General features: G+C 37.0%; 1 pseudogene; it reads left to right on the top strand.

The window, feature by feature from the left end:
• Positions 1 to 306: 306 nt before the first annotated feature.
• Positions 307 to 9,172, top strand: LOC149256143 (dynamin-related protein 5A-like; annotated as a pseudogene).
• Positions 9,173 to 9,758: the final 586 nt, after the last annotated feature.

Genomic DNA, 9,758 nt, shown 5'->3' with positions numbered 1-9,758 from the left:
ACAATCCTCAATAGAACAAGCATCAAAAAACAGCCTCAGATTCACATCAGCTATTTTTCCCACGGGCTCATTTTGATGGAGCAGCAAAAGAAGGCAAATGCGCATGTGGAGTTTATATCGGTATATCAAGGGAGCTACAATACTTCATGTTTTGGAATGGTGGCAATGGAACAAATAACAAAGCCGAGGCCATGGCTCTACACGGTCTGCTTATCTTCTGCATATTCATGGACATCGGCCCTATCAATATATATGGTGATTCCAAAATAATCATAGAACACGTGAAGGGAAATCAAACTATAAAAAATGACAGCCTTTCTGGATGGCTGGGCAGGATTAAGTACCTATGGAAGCCTTCACAATTCCCTATCACACATATTAAGCGGGGACAAAATGAGCAAGCGGATGAACTATCAAAAAAGGGTATGCAGTCTCCATATGGTAAGTGGCATCTGAGTATCTCTGTAGAATCTACAACATACATCATTCAGCCTTTCTCTATGTCGGGCATTTAAAGTGGACAAAATCTAGTATGCTTCATGCTCCCATTTTCTGGAAAAAATTGTTTTTTGGTCAGGTATTGCCATATTTTTGAACTGTTGAATTTTTCCATGATGATAAGAACTCTATACAGACCTCATTCTTGTCTTATGAACAAAAATGATGTAAATCTGAGAATACTTTCCAATTAGGATACTATGTTGGGGATATAATCTCACTCATATGTATATATGGATACTTTTTTAATATAATAGAAGTACTATACAGCTTTTTCTTCTGAAGGAAAAAAAGAAAAAATGACACTCAGCATGAAGAACACTTTGGAAAACTCTGGCAAGTATCTATCTCGACTATTAGATCTAAGATCTGCAAGAAAATTTCTCAAAAATGTGAAGAAACGGTAGATAGGAATGCCATTAATGACCTTACCTTCGAAGCCAAACTAATGGATGGACAACAACCGAATTGATGAATGGATGACATTAGAAACTATACAATAGTCATCATCCCTCGCGCTTTGGCCTACGCATGTGGTGGCATTGTGATGTCTGTTAAGAAATATATGCAGAAAACCAAAGTTGACTTTAGGAAAAGAGAAAATTTTCACATGTAAAAACAAATTAATGTATCCAACCCATCCCTATATGTCACACGGTAACATAATAAATTTAATATTAATTATATACTAACATATTACATCATGAAAATAAATCAATCAAATACACACAAATACCAAATAAAATACTATATAAAAATAAGAAATACAAAACAAATATAATTCAACCAAAACAAAATAATAATAAATTTAATATTAATTATATACTAACATGTTACATCATAAAAACAAATCAATCAAATACACACAAATACTAAATAAAATATTATATAAAAGTGTCAAGTCAAACATTAAAACATGTTACATCATGAAAACAAATCAATCAAATACACACAAATACTAAATAAAATATTATGTAAAAAATAAGAAATGCAAACAAAATGTAATTCAACCAAAATAAGATAATAATAAATTTAATATTAATTAGATACTAATCATTAACCAATATTTAAAAATTTAAAAATAGCATTATTTATATTGAGTAATATCCTTCACACATTGTTTTATATAATGAAATTACATTATAAAAAATTATATCAATTAAGGAAAAACAAATTTATTTCACTCTTTTGTTTATTATATTACAATACGTATGTCAATGTCAAATTTATATATAAACAAACTTATTTAATATTTTTTTATTATATTTTAAGATATATGTCAAAATTGAATCATATGATACCAAAGTTTATGTACATACAACACAACAAGAAATAAATCCTTTAATCTAATGTAAAATTAAAATGAATCTAATTTACCTGACATTTAATAGTCTTTTCTTACATTACATTAAAAGAGATTCAACACAACTCAATCCCATATTTTAAATATATGTTTATGTGTTCTTTCCTTCTTATATAAAAATTATATATATAAAATAAATATTTATTAGAAATCAAAGATTGACAACATTTTTTTATTAAATTTTAATATATAGACAACACATTGTCATTTCCACAATTCCACAGTCTCTTTTTTATCTTCCATAAATGCACCTAAAGGGCTTCACTTCCTACATTTTCTAGTAGGAATGGCATCTCTTCCTTTGTCAATTTTTAGATTTCAATCCCACGGTGATTTTCTAGTTTCTGAATTTTTACATCTCAATGCAAGGTAATTTACTCGTTTCCAACATAATTAATAGATATAATTGGTAGGGTTGTTCTAGTAAACTTGACTCGGTCAAGATATTGGTGGTATTCTAGCTTCGGGTATATGGGAATCCATGGTTTTTTCCCATGGTATTCATCTCCAATGAAGCATATTTAAAGGCTAGAAAGATCACAAGTAAATTGTCTCGGTGGCCACTAAGTGTTGAAAATGCAGCATGAAAATCTCAGTTTGACCTTGCATTGGTCAAACTAGACAAAATTTGAATTTCTACATCAGTTGAAATCTTGTAGGTAGTTTTCTAAGGTGACATGTCACTTGTCACTCAGCTAACTCAGTTAATTCGAGTTGGGGAAGCTTGAGTTCAATTCAGTATGATTTATTGCTAATTTGTATAAATCTATTTTAGTTAAATTCAGTTATGGTCAGTTAAACTAGTTCTAACTGTTGGAGGAACTAGTGGAAGGTCAAGTTGTGGAAGTGTGATTTCAACTATACTCAGTGATCAACCAGTTAACTAATCAGAAAACTCAAAATAATTGATTCATGTAGAGAATTCGAGTTACCCAATTGACGTGTAGATTCCAAGGTAGTGTACTATCAATTGCAGGCTATTCCAATGTGTATAGGTGGTGCATGTAGTCATTGGATCGACCTAAAGGAATTGTGAAATTTAATTGATGGAAATTCCTAATTAATAGGGGCCTAATTCCTCAAGGAACAACACAAGGAAATAGGAGCTTGGAGGGCTTGAAAATTGGCTAAGTGTTGGCCAGATTCTATCAGTCAGGTAGAGGGATAGACTATACACTTGGAGGTTGCACTCAGGCTTGAGAAACATATGTATTACATCTCTATTATTTGATTGATGCAATACAGATAGGAAGTGGTTTTGAGTAGTTCTTTTCCCCTAGATAAATCTCTATGTATGTTTGATGTTTCTTCTTGCATGTTTATGATTTGTGTTCTCTATCATGAATTGAATTCCACAGAGCAATAGAGTAGATTTGATTCTTATGTTTTAGTAAATTCCATGAGAAGTATCATATCTACACCATAATTTGTACATGGTATAGCAGTATTCACAGTAGAGCATAAATTTCAAAGTTTTTCAGCAGGAGGATCAAATTTGCAGGATCAAATCTTCAAAGCTAGAAAGATGTTTTTCTATGTACTAAGACTCGAGTATGCCCTTGAGGGAAGATCGAATTATGTTTCTTGGAAGGACCACATGGAGGCAGTGCTGGAAGAAAATGGATGGAAATAATTTGTTGATAATGACATCCCAAAACCAGGATTTGTTGATACTCAAAATCTAGCAAAATGGAAGAAGTGTGTAGCCAAGGTGAGGAGAATTATATTGGAGGGAGTACGAAACCACATTGTATCAAATATCCACAAGAAAGTGACTCCTTATGCAATGTGGAAAGCACTGACATATTTGTTCCAGAACAATAGTGACCACAGGAAGTTGGCACTCAAGGATAAACTTCGAAATGTCAAGAGGCAAAAGGATGACACTATTTCACAGTATCTAATCAGGTTCACACAATGTGTTGATGAACTTGGTGGAGTTGGTTTTATTATTGTAGAAGATGATTTGGTAAGCCTAACCCTTCTAGGCCTTCCCAAGATCTGGCATAGCTACCAAGATTTGGTCAATGGGAGGGAAAAACTACCAAATTGGTAACGCTTATGGTCGAATTTGGTACAGGAGGAAATAAGGAGAAATACCAGAGATGGGACTTCATCCAAGGGAGAGGATGAAGAAAATTATGCTTTGGCTGGAAAGGAAAAGAAGGGAAAAGGGAAGAAATCCCAATCCAAACCAAAATCTAGTCAAGGGGCCAAGAAGAAGGACTTGTCAAAAATTAATTGTTTCAATTGTCATGAACTCGAGCACAATGCCACGAAGTGTCCACACAAGAAGGAAAGCAATAAGACCTCAAGAGGAGTAGAAGGTGAACCTTTGGCTTCACAATTCGAGCTTGACTTCACTCTCATCGCATGCATGGTGAGCATAGTGATGGGGAGTGTGTGGTACTTGGATAGTGGTGCCTCGTTCCATATGATGGGGAATAGAGAATTTTTTAGTGACTTGAAGGAAAAAAATCTCGCGATGCACATCGAGATGGGAGATGATATAAGGTATAATACGAATGGGATTGGTACAATCACGTTTTAGAGGGAGTCAAACTCCCCTCTTAGACTCAAGGATGTGATGTTTGTTCCAGGTCTAAAGTAAATCTCATCTCCTTCGTTGTTTTGGAAGACCATGGTTATGATGTGATCTTCATCAAAGAGAAAGCATGTCTGAGACACATAGCCACAAGACAAGTGATGTATATCGAGGTTTATGTGCAGAATATTTATAGATGATTTCTCACAGAAGTGATGGATTTTCCTCATGAAGAAGAAAGATGATACATTCTCCAAGTTATTGGAATTGAAGGCATTGGTTGATAAAGAAACTTACAAGAAGGTGAAGGATCTCAGGAGCAATAATGGAGGTGAGTACGTGTCAAATGAGTTTAAAAATTTCAATGAAAAGGAAGTCATTCGACGGGAGTTGACAACACTCCACAACCCACAACAAAATGGGGTGGTTTTGATGGCGTTGGACCCGCCAACATGTCAGGGGATCTCCCTGATAAGAAGTCCCAACTAGACCTCAGACCGTTTGGTGTAGGAGTCTTAGCAGTGGGTTGTACGGTATTGCCTTGATTATGGTTTCATGTAGAGGAAAGTAAGATGTCCCATTTGGTAGCAAGGGTGTGACGTGCAGTAAGGCAAGGAAGGTGTATGAACAGTTCTATCATGCTGAGAGTGAGGTGAGTGTGCCCCTTGGAAACATGTGAAATCACGTGGTTAAGAAGGGAACACACGAGCATGGATGCATCACAAATTGGAAGGAAAGTAAGCTGACAATCTAAAGTGATGGTTAAACCAAAATCAAATTTCAGTAAGATTCATACATACATATACAAAAAGATTCTATACACACATGCGTAAGCAAACATATACATATATCATTTAGAGTAAGTACGATATATGAAATACAATACGACATATGCATGAAATATGCTAGCTCTATTATATTAAGAAGTGAAAGTTCCAATCATATAGTACAACCATGATCGACCACTAGTCCCAATAGCGGAACGTTACAGTCATTGTTGCCTACTCCTCCAAAGAGATGTACTAGCTCTGCACTATGGAGAAGCCAAGGCTCATTACAATACTCTCCAAGCTTTCTCTAAGATACTCCTATCAGAAGCTTGGCTGACCAAAAGCCTCTACATTGAGTTATGAGGTACTATAGAAAGAAAAGGGTGGGGTGACCCTTGACATTCCCCTTTGTTGATTGTTCATCTACCCTCATGACTCTTCAACTACTCTATGACTGTTACATTCAATTATTGACACTTGAACTTCCACTTGACAAGACATTACATATAATCTGCACATGTACCCATGTGAGACAAAAATAGGCTTGAGCAAGCCATGCAAGACATCACTAGTACTCGAACAGTTATGGGAAGACCAAATCTTCGACATCCTTGCGATAATCGATGGTGGCCAACCGATGCCAAGCTTGGTCGTCCATGATGGTGTTCGTGTGCCCAAAGGTGATATCCTGTTGAAAGTGAAATCTTGCCCCTGTTGCATTCAGGCACACTGATATAGCTCCTCTGTCCAACTCATTGATCCAGGTGGATATTGGTGGCCACCTGCCAAGTCCACCTGGACCCCCACCATTGTCTTTCTCAGCATTTTCAGTTTCCTTAATTGTAGCACAACTTACTATTTTTAGCAGTTTTTCGGGTCCTGAACTTCCGGAGCCGTTTTGAGGCCCTAAACGACGTTTTTTTGGGAATCTGGGGGCAATATGGGTCCATGGACCGATGTTGCCCTCCCCAAAGTGGTAGTTCTCGGATAGATCTTTCTAACGAGCTATCGTACGTGTCAAACGGAGATCGTATGCCAAAGTTACGACCTCGGGAAATTGATGTACCAATTTACCCAAACGGGGCCCACAATTTGGCGTTTCATCTTCTAGGGTTAGGTTTCGGGATGTGAAGGGTTTTCCATTGTTTCTCAACAATAAATAGGCCTTCGAGCCTCATTGTAATACAGTTTTTTAGAACAGTTCAGAGGCATGTAGCCATCACATCTCTTCTCAGAGATAAGCTACCATCGCCCTAACTAGTTTATTGCCATTTCTGTTTGTAAGCATATTTCAGTATTTTCCATTAATGAAATGAAGTATTATTTCCGCTGCATCTTTGTGTATATGGTTATCTCTGTAATTTGTTGCATTCTTGTTTAAATCCGGATCACTCATTTGATAACATGTGCATCATCATCTTGAGTTCAGCTAGACCAGCAACATACTCATGCATAGTGTCTGTGTTGATCTTTGAGTGTGTGCTAGAAACCATGCACATCAACTTGTTCGAATACATGTTCATCTCCAGTCGAACTTGCTTCGTGTCTTCGCCTCGGTGAGTGTGCCAAATGGGTGGGATTGCATGCATGAGCACAATGATATCCATGCTCCTGAACACCCTTGCATGCAATCGACAACACTTCTCACCCTGTCTGCTCCATGCCATTCGTTGGATGGGTCCATAACCTATATGGGCACAGTTTCATCAGTCTATGCATGTGGCACCTCCTGCTATGCATGTTTCCACTGCAACTCATTTTATTGTATGTGCAACTCCTGTTCTTCCTTGAGTTGCCGCTTCAACACCTATAACTCCTTCTATGTTTCTCTCTCTGCCTTTGCACGATCATAAATTATATTACTATATTAAAGAGTTATATATGTGGTATATTTAGACTAAAAGGTGTTTTCTTTGTGGGCTTGGGGTCAGCTAACACTGTTCACCCTAGCCAATAAGAAGCTTTCAATTTCATCATTTAAGCTAATTAAAATATGAAACCTCTCCAATTTATATCTAACATCTAAATTTGGCTCTTTCAACATGTTTTTGCACTACATAGGCTCATTTTCAGAGAGAAGGCATCCCCTAGTAGCCATGGTTGTTTCAGTGTTGTTGAACTTGAAGAACATCTTAACCTTCACCTTCAACTAGTGCATTATTCATCCTAGCCTTTAGCTAGCACTGCCTTGTTTCTGAAATCATCACTTGGTTGAGGACAGTTCAACATTAAAGTCCTTGGAGCTACAGGAGTTTCCAGTTGAATATCTCTTAGCGAAAGAGCTTTGATCCCCTCACATTTTTCAGTTGAGTTGAGGGATTCAATTCATTAGCAAAGCACACTCGGACAAAGGAATCCATGATGACACTCAACACAAGCTAGAGGCAAGAATCTCACTCTCAATATCAACAGAGTATATATGTTGACAACTTCTATGCATCGTGAGATGTTTGATCTCAATTCGAGGCCTACAATCGGATATAAGCTAGCGCTATGGAATTTTGTGAGAAGCCCCCAATTCTCTAGATCGTTGTTCTCAGTGGCAAGTCTGGTGGAAAAAATTCTCTGCTAAATGCTCTACTAGGCTTTAGATTCAATGTTAGAGAAGATGAAATGGGAACGTGAAGGTCGTTAATGCTACAAATGGTGCACGACCCTTCGGTTGTAGAAACCTGTTGCCAATCTTAGGATGATGATTCTAATGACTATGAAGCTCCAATTGCAGTGTCTTCTACTATTGTTGATTCCATCAGAATCAGAACATAGGAGCATTTGAAGAAAATCTAAGTTGCAGTCTTTATGAAGCCTATTGTGATGCGGGCGGAGTATTCCTACTACCCAAATTTGACAATCATTGATACCCCTGGATTCATTCTCAAGGCAAAGAAGGGTGAACCAAAAAGTACACCGGATGATATTTTAGCTATGGTAAAGGCATTGGTAGCACCCACCCACTGTTTACTTCTATTCCTTCAATAGAGTAGTGTGGAGTGGTTCTCTTCACTTTGGTTGGACACAATTCATGTAGTTGATCGTACTTTGAGGTATACAATTGTTGTTGTTTTTAAAGTTGAACTTGCAATTGAGTGCACAAGAATTGAATATTCTGATTGTGGGAGAAGCACCATTGTTGGGGTTGGAGGTTATATTTCTTTTCATGTTGCTTTGAGGTGGGCATATGACCATTTCATCCAAAATTTGACAAAGAAATGCAAGGAGCTTTTGAGGCATCATTTGGACTCGGTGACAAGTCCTTATTCTCAGGTTTATAGGCCATAATACAACATGGGAAATGGATTTTTTGGATTTGGATCATCAACCACAGGTTCAATCTCCTGCTCTAATGTTTATGCACCTTTCTGAAGATCTAGGATGTCCCCAAGATGAGGGATTGGATGAGGGACATGAGAATGTTGCTCCACCAAGGAACCTACAAGTAACATCAAACATAGGGTCTGATTCAATGGATCCACTTAGAGAAAGTCAAATGACTATCCCTGAGACACCTTCACTAGATCAACCAAGTCATGAGATCAGTGCAGCAAGGAAAAAGGAATATGGAATTTCCAGTGGGCGTATTGGCACTAAATTAGGATGGCGGAAGAGGAAAATTCCATTGGTATCTAATTCTTGTGTAGGTAAAATCAAGGAACATAAACATTCCAAGTTGAATCTATTATTTGGGAACAACAGGTCTTCATCAACCTACAATGAAGTTTTTTCTTTCACTGCCCAACATTTTGGGAGTATTCGTGAAGCCCTCATAGAACATGTGTGCAATCCAATTTGAATGTTGGCTTCTTGACACGTCGAGACAAATTAGTAGTGGCACTGGGAGTGGAGCTATGTACCATGACTATTCAAACATTTATGGATATGTTTGTTTCACCTCGTGTTGTGGACCTTCTTAGGAATGAATGCCAAGTCACACAAAAGTTTCTAAAGACTTTGAAATCTTTCTTGAAGGAATTTAGGAATCTTTCTCATGCACTTTGATTTGGAAGGTTGTTGGAACTTGGGATTGAGAAAGGGAGGATACATTGTTCAAATAAATAGTAGGTGGAACCTGGTTGTAATCAAATATTATATCCATTAGTAGTGAGGATCATGGTAGTTGATAAAGAAATTGGAAAAGATTTGGTATTTAATGGAAGTGAGGATCAGGACTAAAATTGATAAAGAAATGGGCAAGACCTGATATCCAATGGAAGTCAGAATTAGGGCTAAGTTGATAAAGATATGAGCAATACTAGACAAGGGATCACAGTGACAGAATAGAAATATCATGTTGGCCCCCCTCACAGTTTCAATTTATTTAATGCATCACATGGGAGACAAGGCATATTGTTGTTATTTGATAGTGGTGAGTTATTTAGTAATTTATAAAACATATGGAATTTGGTAGGGATTAACAAATAAATTTACATTAAAAAAGGGATTGCAAACAAAAGTTCTAGGTGGGTTTGGTGCGAACGGGACAATGATTATAGTTGTTGTGATGGATCTTGTTCAGTTCATTGTCCCGCTGACGAAAAAGGTTGCAGTATACATTATTGATTCTACAAGAGAGAGAGAATCTAAT

Source organism: Pinus tabuliformis, chromosome 7 (assembly GCF_031772625.1).
Source record: "Pinus tabuliformis cultivar Carrire ecotype Pingquan chromosome 7, CPIR1, whole genome shotgun sequence".
Taxonomy (NCBI): Eukaryota; Viridiplantae; Streptophyta; class Pinopsida; order Pinales; family Pinaceae; genus Pinus; species Pinus tabuliformis.
The sequence above is the reverse complement of the archived record's forward strand: the minus strand, read 5'-3'. Positions and strand labels throughout refer to the sequence as shown.